Source organism: Oncorhynchus masou, unplaced genomic scaffold (assembly GCF_036934945.1).
Source record: "Oncorhynchus masou masou isolate Uvic2021 unplaced genomic scaffold, UVic_Omas_1.1 unplaced_scaffold_1038, whole genome shotgun sequence".
In the NCBI taxonomy this organism is placed as follows: domain Eukaryota; kingdom Metazoa; phylum Chordata; class Actinopteri; order Salmoniformes; family Salmonidae; genus Oncorhynchus; species Oncorhynchus masou.
The window spans coordinates 88,433-100,668 of record NW_027000079.1 but is presented as its reverse complement, the minus strand read 5'-3'; positions in this window follow the sequence as shown (position 1 = coordinate 100,668).

Here is a 12,236-nt window from a genome sequence, read left to right as displayed (position 1 = left end):
CATAACAGTCTGTAGTAGATATATCCCATAACAGTCTGTAGTAGATATATCCCCATAACAGTCTGTAGTAGATATATCCCATAACAGTCTGTAGTAGATATATCCCATAACAGTCTGTAGTAGATATATCCCATAACAGTCTGTAGTAGATATATCCCATAACAGTCTGTAGTAGATATATCCCCATAACAGTCTGTAGTAGATATATCCCCATAACAGTCTGTAGTAGATATATCCCATAACAGTCTGTAGTAGATATATCCCATAACAGTCTGTAGTAGATATATCCCATAACAGTCTGTAGTAGATATATCCCATAACAGTCTGTAGTAGATATATCCCCATAACAGTCTGTAGTAGATATATCCCATAACAGTCTGTAGTAGATATATCCCATAACAGTCTGTAGTAGATATATCCCCATAACAGTCTGTAGATATATCCCATAACAGTCTGTAGTAGATATATCCCCATAACAGTCTGTAGTAGATATATCCCATAACAGTCTGTAGTAGATATATCCCATAACAGTCTGTAGTAGATATATCCCCATAACAGTCTGTAGTAGATATATCCCATAACAGTCTGTAGTAGATATATCCCATAACAGTCTGTAGTAGATATATCCCCATAACAGTCTGTAGTAGATATATCCCCATAACAGTCTGTAGTAGATATAGTCTGTAGTAGATATATCCCATAACAGTCTGTAGTAGATATATCCCCATAACAGTCTGTAGTAGATATATCCCCATAACAGTCTGTAGTAGATATATCCCCATAACAGTCTGTAGTAGATATATCCCCATAACAGTCTGTAGTAGATATATCCCATAACAGTCTGTAGTAGATATATCCCATAACAGTCTGTAGTAGATATATCCCATAACAGTCTGTAGTAGATATATCCCATAACAGTCTGTAGTAGATATATCCCCATAACAGTCTGTAGTAGATATATCCCATAACAGTCTGTAGTAGATATATCCCCATAACAGTCTGTAGTAGATATATCCCATAACAGTCTGTAGTAGATATATCCCATAACAGTCTGTAGATATATCCCATAACAGTCTGTAGTAGATATATCCCATAACAGTCTGTAGTAGATATATCCCATAACAGTCTGTAGTAGATATATCCCCATAACAGTCTGTAGTAGATATATCCCATAACAGTCTGTAGTAGATATATCCCATAACAGTCTGTAGTAGATATATCCCATAACAGTCTGTAGTAGATATATCCCCATAACAGTCTGTAGTAGATATATCCCATAACAGTCTGTAGTAGATATATCCCATAACAGTCTGTAGTAGATATATCCCATAACAGTCTGTAGTAGATATATCCCCATAACAGTCTGTAGTAGATATATCCCCATAACAGTCTGTAGTAGATATATCCCATAACAGTCTGTAGTAGATATATCCCATAACAGTCTGTAGTAGATATATCCCCATAACAGTCTGTAGTAGATATATCCCCATAACAGTCTGTAGTAGATATATCCCATAACAGTCTGTAGTAGATATATCCCATAACAGTCTGTAGTAGATATATCCATAACCATAACAGTCTGTAGTAGATATATCCCATAACAGTCTGTAGTAGATATATCCCATAACAGTCTGTAGTAGATATATCCCATAACAGTCTGTAGTAGATATATCCCATAACAGTCTGTAGTAGATATATCCCATAACAGTCTGTAGTAGATATATCCCCATAACAGTCTGTAGTAGATATATCCCATAACAGTCTGTAGTAGATATATCCCATAACAGTCTGTAGTAGATATATCCCATAACAGTCTGTAGTAGATATATCCCCATAACAGTCTGTAGTAGATATATCCCCATAACAGTCTGTAGTAGATATATCCCCATAACAGTCTGTAGTAGATATATCCCATAACAGTCTGTAGTAGATATATCCCATAACAGTCTGTAGTAGATATATCCCATAACAGTCTGTAGTAGATATATCCCATAACAGTCTGTAGTAGATATATCCCCATAACAGTCTGTAGTAGATATATCCCCATAACAGTCTGTAGTAGATATATCCCCATAACAGTCTGTAGTAGATATATCCCATAACAGTCTGTAGTAGATATATCCCATAACAGTCTGTAGTAGATATATCCCCATAACAGTCTGTAGTAGATATATCCCATAACAGTCTGTAGTAGATATATCCCCATAACAGTCTGTAGTAGATATATCCCATAACAGTCTGTAGTAGATATATCCCCATAACAGTCTGTAGTAGATATATCCCATAACAGTCTGTAGTAGATATATCCCCATAACAGTCTGTAGTAGATATATCCCCATAACAGTCTGTAGTAGATATATCCCATAACAGTCTGTAGTAGATATATCCCATAACAGTCTGTAGTAGATATATCCCATAACAGTCTGTAGTAGATATATCCCATAACAGTCTGTAGTAGATATATCCCCATAACAGTCTGTAGTAGATATATCCCATAACAGTCTGTAGTAGATATATCCCCATAACAGTCTGTAGTAGATATATCCCCATAACAGTCTGTAGTAGATATATCCCATAACAGTCTGTAGTAGATATATCCCATAACAGTCTGTAGTAGATATATCCCATAACAGTCTGTAGTAGATATATCCCCATAACAGTCTGTAGTAGATATATCCCATAACAGTCTGTAGTAGATATATCCCATAACAGTCATAATCCCCAGTCTGTAGTAGATATATCCCATAACAGTCTGTAGTAGATATATCCCTGTAGTAGATATATAACAGTCTGTAGTAGATATATCCCATAACAGTCTGTAGTAGATATATCCCCATAACAGTCTGTAGTAGATATATCCCATAACAGTCTGTAGTAGATATATCCCATAACAGTCTGTAGTAGATATATCCCATAACAGTCTGTAGTAGATATATCCCATAACAGTCTGTAGTAGATATATCCCCATAACAGTCTGTAGTAGATATATCCCATAACAGTCTGTAGTAGATATATCCCCATAACAGTCTGTAGTAGATATATCCCCATAACAGTCTGTAGTAACAGTCTGTAGTAGATATATCCCATAACAGTCTGTAGTAGATATATCCCATAACAGTCTGTAGTAGATATATCCCATAACAGTCTGTAGTAGATATATATATCCCATAACAGTCTGTAGTAGATATATCCCATAACAGTCTGTAGTAGATATATCCCATAACAGTCTGTAGTAGATATATCCCATAACAGTCTGTAGTAGATATATCCCATAACAGTCTGTAGTAGATATATCCCATAACAGTCTGTGTAGTAGATATATCCCATAACAGTCTGTAGTAGATATATCCCATAAGTCTGTAGTAGATATATCCCATAACAGTCTGTAGTAGATATATCCCCATAACAGTCTGTAGTAGATATATCCCATAACAGTCTGTAGTAGATATATCCCCATAACAGTCTGTAGTAGATATATCCCATAACAGTCTGTAGTAGATATATCCCATAACAGTCTGTAGTAGATATATCCCATAACAGTCTGTAGTAGATATATCCCCATAACAGTCTGTAGTAGATATATCCCATAACAGTCTGTAGTAGATATATCCCATAACAGTCTGTAGTAGATATATCCCCATAACAGTCTGTAGTAGATATATCCCCATAACAGTCTGTAGTAGATATATCCCATAACAGTCTGTAGTAGATATATCCCCATAACAGTCTGTAGTAGATATATCCCCATAACAGTCTGTAGTAGATATATCCCATAACAGTCTGTAGTAGATATATCCCATAACAGTCTGTAGTAGATATATCCCATAACAGTCTGTAGTAGATATATCCCCATAACAGTCTGTAGTAGATATATCCCATAACAGTCTGTAGTAGATATATCCCATAACAGTCTGTAGTAGATATATCCCATAACAGTCTGTAGTAGATATATCCCATAACAGTCTGTAGTAGATATATCCCATAACAGTCTGTAGTAGATATATCCCCATAACAGTCTGTAGTAGATATATCCCATAACAGTCTGTAGTAGATATATCCCATAACAGTCTGTAGTAGATATATCCCCATAACAGTCTGTAGTAGATATATCCCATAACAGTCTGTAGTAGATATATCCCATAACAGTCTGTAGTAGATATATCCCCATAACAGTCTGTAGTAGATATATCCCCATAACAGTCTGTAGTAGATATATCCCCATAAGATATATCCCATAACAGTCTGTAGTAGATATATCCCATAACAGTCTGTAGTAGATATATCCCATAACAGTCTGTAGTAGATATATCCCCATAACAGTCTGTAGTAGATATATCCCCATAACAGTCTGTAGTAGATATATCCCCATAACAGTCTGTAGTAGATATATCCCATAACAGTCTGTAGTAGATATATCCCATAACAGTCTGTAGTAGATATATCCCATAACAGTCTGTAGTAGATATATCCCATAACAGTCTGTAGTAGATATATCCCATAACAGTCTGTAGTAGATATATCCCATAACAGTCTGTAGTAGATATATCCCATAACAGTCTGTAGTAGATATATCCCATAACAGTCTGTAGTAGATATATCCCCATAACAGTCTGTAGTAGATATATCCCATAACAGTCTGTAGTAGATATATCCCATAACAGTCTGTAGTAGATATATCCCATAACAGTCTGTAGTAGATATATCCCCATAACAGTCTGTAGATATATCCCATAACAGTCTGTATCCCCATAACAGTCTGTAGTAGATATATCCCATAACAGTCTGTAGTAGATATATCCCATAACAGTCTGTAGTAGATATATCCCATAACAGTCTGTAGTAGATATATCCCATAACAGTCTGTAGTAGATATATCCCCATAACAGTCTGTAGTAGATATATCCCCATAACAGTCTGTAGTAGATATATCCCATAACAGTCTGTAGTAGATATATCCCATAACAGTCTGTAGTAGATATATCCCATAACAGTCTGTAGTAGATATATCCCCATAACAGTCTGTAGTAGATATATCCCCATAACAGTCTGTAGTAGATATATCCCCATAACAGTCTGTAGTAGATATACATAACAGTCTGTAGTAGATATATCCCATAACAGTCTGTAGTAGATATATCCCATAACAGTCTGTAGTAGATATATCCCATAACAGTCTGTAGTAGATATATCCCATAACAGTCTGTAGTAGATATATCCCCATAACAGTCTGTAGTAGATATATCCCCATAACAGTCTGTAGTAGATATATCCCATAACAGTCTGTAGTAGATATATCCCCATAACAGTCTGTAGTAGATATATCCCATAACAGTCTGTAGTAGATATATCCCCATAACAGTCTGTAGTAGATATATCCCCATAACAGTCTGTAGTAGATATATCCCCATAACAGTCTGTAGTAGATATATCCCATAACAGTCTGTAGTAGATATATCCCATAACAGTCTGTAGTAGATATATCCCATAACAGTCTGTAGTAGATATATCCCCATAACAGTCTGTAGTAGATATATCCCATAACAGTCTGTAGTAGATATATCCCCATAACAGTCTGTAGTAGATATATCCCATAACAGTCTGTAGTAGATATATCCCCATAACAGTCTGTAGTAGATATATCCCATAACAGTCTGTAGTAGATATATCCCATAACAGTCTGTAGTAGATATATCCCCAGTCTGTAGTAGATATATCCCATAACAGTCTGTAGTAGATATATCCCATAACAGTCTGTAGTAGATATATCCCCATAACAGTCTGTAGTAGATATATCCCATAACAGTCTGTAGTAGATATATCCCCATAACAGTCTGTAGTAGATATATCCCATAACAGTCTGTAGTAGATATATCCCATAACAGTCTGTAGTAGATATATCCCCATAACAGTCTGTAGTAGATATATCCCATAACAGTCTGTAGTAGATATATCCCATAACAGTCTGTAGTAGATATATCCCCATAACAGTCTGTAGTAGATATATCCCATAACAGTCTGTAGTAGATATATCCCATAACAGTCTGTAGTAGATATATCCCCATAACAGTCTGTAGTAGATATATCCCATAACAGTCTGTAGTAGATATATCCCATAACAGTCTGTAGTAGATATATCCCCATAACAGTCTGTAGTAGATATATCCCATAACAGTCTGTAGTAGATATATCCCATAACAGTCTGTAGTAGATATATCCCCATAACAGTCTGTAGTAGATATATCCCCATAACAGTCTGTAGTAGATATATCCCCATAACAGTCTGTAGTAGATATATCCCCATAACAGTCTGTAGTAGATATATCCCATAACAGTCTGTAGTAGATATATCCCCATAACAGTCTGTAGTAGATATATCCCATAACAGTCTGTAGTAGATATATCCCATAACAGTCTGTAGTAGATATATCCCCATAACAGTCTGTAGTAGATATATCCCCATAACAGTCTGTAGTAGATATATCCCCATAACAGTCTGTAGTAGATATATCCCCATAACAGTCTGTAGTAGATATATCCCATAACAGTCTGTAGTAGATATATCCCAGTCTGTAGTAGATATATCCCCATAACAGATATATCATAACAGTAGTAGATATATCCCATAACAGTCTGTAGTAGATATATCCCATAACAGTCTGTAGTAGATATATCCCATAACAGTCTGTAGTAGATATATCCCCATAACAGTCTGTAGTAGATATATCCCATAACAGTCTGTAGTAGATATATCCCATAACAGTCTGTAGTAGATATATCCCCATAACAGTCTGTAGTAGATATATCCCCATAACAGTCTGTAGTAGATATATCCCATAACAGTCTGTAGTAGATATATCCCATAACAGTCTGTAGTAGATATATCCCATAACAGTCTGTAGTAGATATATCCCATAACAGTCTGTAGTAGATATATCCCCCCATAACAGTCTGTAGTAGATATATCCCAGTCTGTAGTAGATATATCCCATAACAGTCTGTAGTAGATATATCCCCATAACAGTCTGTAGTAGATATATCCCATAACAGTCTGTAGTAGATATATCCCATAACAGTCTGTAGTAGATATATCCCATAACAGTCTGTAGTAGATATATCCCCCATAACAGTCTGTAATATCCCCATAACAGTCTGTAGTAGATATATCCCATAACAGTCTGTAGTAGATATATCCCATACCAGTCTGTAGTAGATATATCCCAACAGTCTGTAGTAGATATATCCCCATAACAGTCTGTAGTAGATATATCCCATAACAGTCTGTAGTAGATATATCCCATAACAGTCTGTAGTAGATATATCCCCATAACAGTCTGTAGTAGATATATCCCCATAACAGTCTGTAGTAGATATATCCCCCAGTCTGTAGTAGATATATATAACAGTCTGTAGTAGATATATCCCCCAGATATATAACAGTCTGTAGTAGATATATCCCATAACAGTCTGTAGTAGATATATCCCATAACAGTCTGTAGTAGATATATCCCATAACAGTCTGTAGTAGATATATCCCCATAACAGTCTGTAGTAGATATATCCCATAACAGTCTGTAGTAGATATATCCCATAACAGTCTGTAGTAGATATATCCCCATAACAGTCTGTAGTAGATATATCCCCATAACAGTCTGTAGTAGATATATCCCATAACAGTCTGTAGTAGATATATCCCCATAACAGTCTGTAGTAGATATATCCCATAACAGTCTGTAGTAGATATATCCCCATAACAGTCTGTAGTAGATATATCCCCATAACAGTCTGTAGTAGATATATCCCATAACAGTCTGTAGTAGATATATCCCCATAACAGTCTGTAGTAGATATATCCCCATAACAGTCTGTAGTAGATATATCCCATAACAGTCTGTAGTAGATATATCCCCATAACAGTCTGTAGTAGATATATCCCCATAACAGTCTGTATAGATATATCCCATAACAGTCTGTAGTAGATATATCCCCATAACAGTCTGTAGTAGATATATCCCATAACAGTCTGTAGTAGATATATCCCATAACAGTCTGTAGTAGATATATCCCCATAACAGTCTGTAGTAGATATATCCCCATAACAGTCTGTAGTAGATATATCCCATAACAGTCTGTAGTAGATATATCCCATAACAGTCTGTAGTAGATATATCCCATAACAGTCTGTAGATAGATATATCCCATAATCCCCCCACGTAGATATATCCCATAACAGTCTGTAGTAGATATATCCCCATAACAGTCTGTAGTAGATATATCCCATAACAGTCTGTAGTAGATATATCCCATAACAGTCTGTAGTAGATATATAGTCCCATAACAGTCTGTAGTAGATATATCCCATAACAGTCTGTAGTAGATGTAGTAGATATATCCCATAACAGTCTGTAGTAGATATATCCCATAACAGTCTGTAGTAGATATATCCCCATAACAGTCTGTAGTAGATATATCCCATAACAGTCTGTAGTAGATATATCCATAACAGTCTGTAGTAGATATATCCCATAACAGTCTGTAGTAGATATATCCCCATAACAGTCTGTAGTAGATATATCCCATAACAGTCTGTAGTAGATATATCCCCATAACAGTCTGTAGTAGATATATCCCATAACAGTCTGTAGTAGATATATCCCCATAACAGTCTGTAGTAGATATATCCCATAACAGTCTGTAGTAGATATATCCCCATAACAGTCTGTAGTAGATATATCCCATAACAGTCTGTAGTAGATATATCCCATAACAGTCTGTAGTAGATATATCCCATAACAGTCTATAGTAGATATATCCCCATAACAGTCTGTAGTAGATATATCCCATAACAGTCTGTAGTAGATATATCCCATAACAGTCTGTAGTAGATATATCCCCATAACAGTCTGTAGTAGATATATCCCATAACAGTCTGTAGTAGATATATCCCCATAACAGTCTGTAGTAGATATATCCCCATAACAGTCTGTAGTAGATATATCCCCATAACAGTCTGTAGTAGATATATCCCCATAACAGTCTGTAGTAGATATATCCCCATAACAGTCTGTAGTAGATATATCCCATAACAGTCTGTAGTAGATATATCCCCATAACAGTCTGTAGTAGATATATCCCATAACAGTCTGTAGTAGATATATCCCATAACAGTCTGTAGTAGTACAGTCTGTAGTAGATATATCCCATAACAGTCTGTAGTAGATATATCCCATAACAGTCTGTAGTAGATATATCCCATAACAGTCTGTAGTAGATATATCCCCATAACAGTCTGTAGTAGAAGTGTCCTTGTCCAGTATCCCCATAACAGTCTGTAGTAGCAGTCTGTAGTAGACCATAACAGTCTGTAGTAGATATATCCCATAACAGTCAGGATATATCCCCATAACAGTCTGTAGTAGATATATCCCATAACAGTCGCTAACAGTCTGTAGTAGATATATCCCCAGTCTGGGCCACCAGCAGCAGAGACAGTCTGTAGTAGCACGTCAGTAGCAGAGTGGCATAAAGTCTGTAGTAGATAGGTCAACCATTTCCACAGTCTGTAGTAGATATATCCCCCATGGTCAGATATGTCATAACGTCTGGGATATATCCCATAACAGTTTGGATAAACTGTAGTAGATATACAACAGTCTGTAGTAGATATATCCCCAAACAGTCTGTAGTAGATAATCCCACCTCCATGTCTAGATATATCATCTCTTCATAACAGTCTGTAGTAGATATATCCCGGGAGTCTGAGTAGATATATCCCATAACAGTCTGTAGTAGATATATCCCATAACAGTCTGTAGTAGATATCCCCATAACAGTCTGTAGTAGATATATCCCATAACAGTCTGTAGTAGATCTCCCATAACAGTCTGTAGTAGATATATCCCTCAGTCTGTAGTAGATATATCCCATAACAGTCTGTAGTAGATATATCCCCATAACAGTCTGTAGTAGATATATCCCATAACAGTCTGTAGTAGATATATCCCCATAACAGTCTGTAGTAGATATATCCCATAACAGTCTGTAGTAGATATCTCCCATAACGTCTGTAGTAGATATATCCCCATAACAGTCTGTAGTAGATATACAACCTGTAGTGATATTCAGCGCCAGTAGATTTCATAACAGTCTGTAGTAGAGACCATGGGAACACCTAACACAGGCTACAGAGTAGAGGCGGCAGGTGTAGATATATCCCATAACGTCTGTAGTAGATATATCCCCCTAACAGTCTCCATGGGAATACCATAACACAGGCATCCCCGAACAGTCTGTAGTAGATATATCCCATAACCAGATATATCCAGGAGTTATATGTGTCGGTCAGAACATCAAAACACTAGTGAAATGAAACAGTCTTGTTGTGATAGCTGGTAGAGTAACAGGCTGCCATTATAAAGCTGAGATCCAGTCTGTGATATATCCCATGGTCAGATCAGCAGTCTGGGATACTGTATATCAGACTGGGAAGTCCACAAGTCTTCTGACCCTGGAACAGCCCGGTAGTAGGGCTAAACTTGTCCAGTTCAGAGTTGACCATTCTGCCCGGTACCACACAGGATCCTCCCGCTGACCCAGCTCTCTCCAGGGCCACCAGCTCAGAGTGACAGAGAGCACGCAGAGCTGGCAAAGGAAAAGGTCAACCGTTTCCACACGACGGCATGGTCAGTATGTCAGGGCGCCGGGTTTGGATAAACAACAACAACGATAACAACAAATGTCTTTATAATCTCTCTCATTCATCTCTTCACCGGCTACGGGAGAGAGGCAGCCTCCTCTCTCTCTCTCCCCTGTCTCTTTCTCTCTTACAACCTTTGTATTCAGCGCCATCCACTCTCACAGGCTACAGGCCCTCTCTCTCTCCATCCTCACAGGCACCCCGAGGGTCGGATCATCCAGTCCGGAGTTGTAGTGTCGGTCAGAACATCAAAACACTGTGAAATGAAACAGCTTGTTGTGATAGCTGGTAGAGAGGCTGCCATTAAAAGCTGAGATCCAGTCTGTGTTGGTCAGATCAGAGGGATCTGTTACAGACAGGAAGGAACTCGATCCCAGCACGCTATAGGGCTGCTCGTCACTGAGTTACATTCTGCCCTACTAACAACCCCCCTCTCTCTCCTTTCTCTCTCTCATCCACTCTTCACCCTCCCTCTCTCTCTCCTTTTTCTCTCTCATCCACTCTTCACCCTCCCTCTCTCTCTCTCTCTCTCTCTTTCTCTCTTCACCCTCCCTGTCTCTCTCTCTCTCTTTTTCTCTCTCATCAACTCTTCCCCCCTCTCTTCTCCACCTCCTCTCATTCTCTTCTTTAAAACCAGTCTTAAAGGAGCTTGGCTGTGTACTACCATCAGATCCTGATCACAGCTGGATTCTGTAGAAATATACTTTGTGTACGGAGACTTGATTACACACAGGTGGATTGTATTTATCATCATTAGTCATTTAGGTCAACATTGGATCATTCAGAGATCCTCACTGAACTTCTGGAGAGAGTTTGCTGCACTGAAAGTAAAGGGGCTGAATAATTTTGCACGCCCAATTTTTCAGTTTTTGATTTGTTAAAAAAGTTTGAAATATCCAATAAATGTCGTTCCACTTCATGATTGTGTCCCACTTGTTGTTGATTCTTCACAAAAAAATACAGTTTTATATCTTTATGTTTGAAGCCTGAAATGTGGCAAAAGGTCGCAAAGTTCAAGGGGGCCGAATACTTTCGCAAGGCACTGTATATATGATGTGGACAATGCAAAAGCCCAACCAATGCAGTGCAGAATTTGGACGATACCCGCTGGTTATCAAAATACAGAAAGAGATGTTAGATTCTACGACCATCTCCAAGGAAGAGATGCCCACACCTTCCACCACAAAGCCCTCACCTACAGGGAGATGTTAGATTCTACGACCATCTCCAAGGAAGAGATGCTTACACCTTCCACCACAAAGCCCTCACCTACAGGGAGATGTTAGATTCTACGACCATCTCCAAGGAAGAGATGCCTACACCTTCCACCACAAAGCCCTCACCTACAGGGAGATGTTAGATTCTTCGACCATCTCCAAGGAAGAGATGCCCACACCTTCCACCACAAAGCCCTCACCTCCAGGGAGATGTTAGATTCTACGACCATCTCCAAGGAAGAGATGCCCACACCTTCCACCACAAAGCCCTCACCTACAGGGAGATGTTAGATTCTACGACCATCTCCAAGGAAGAGATGCCTACA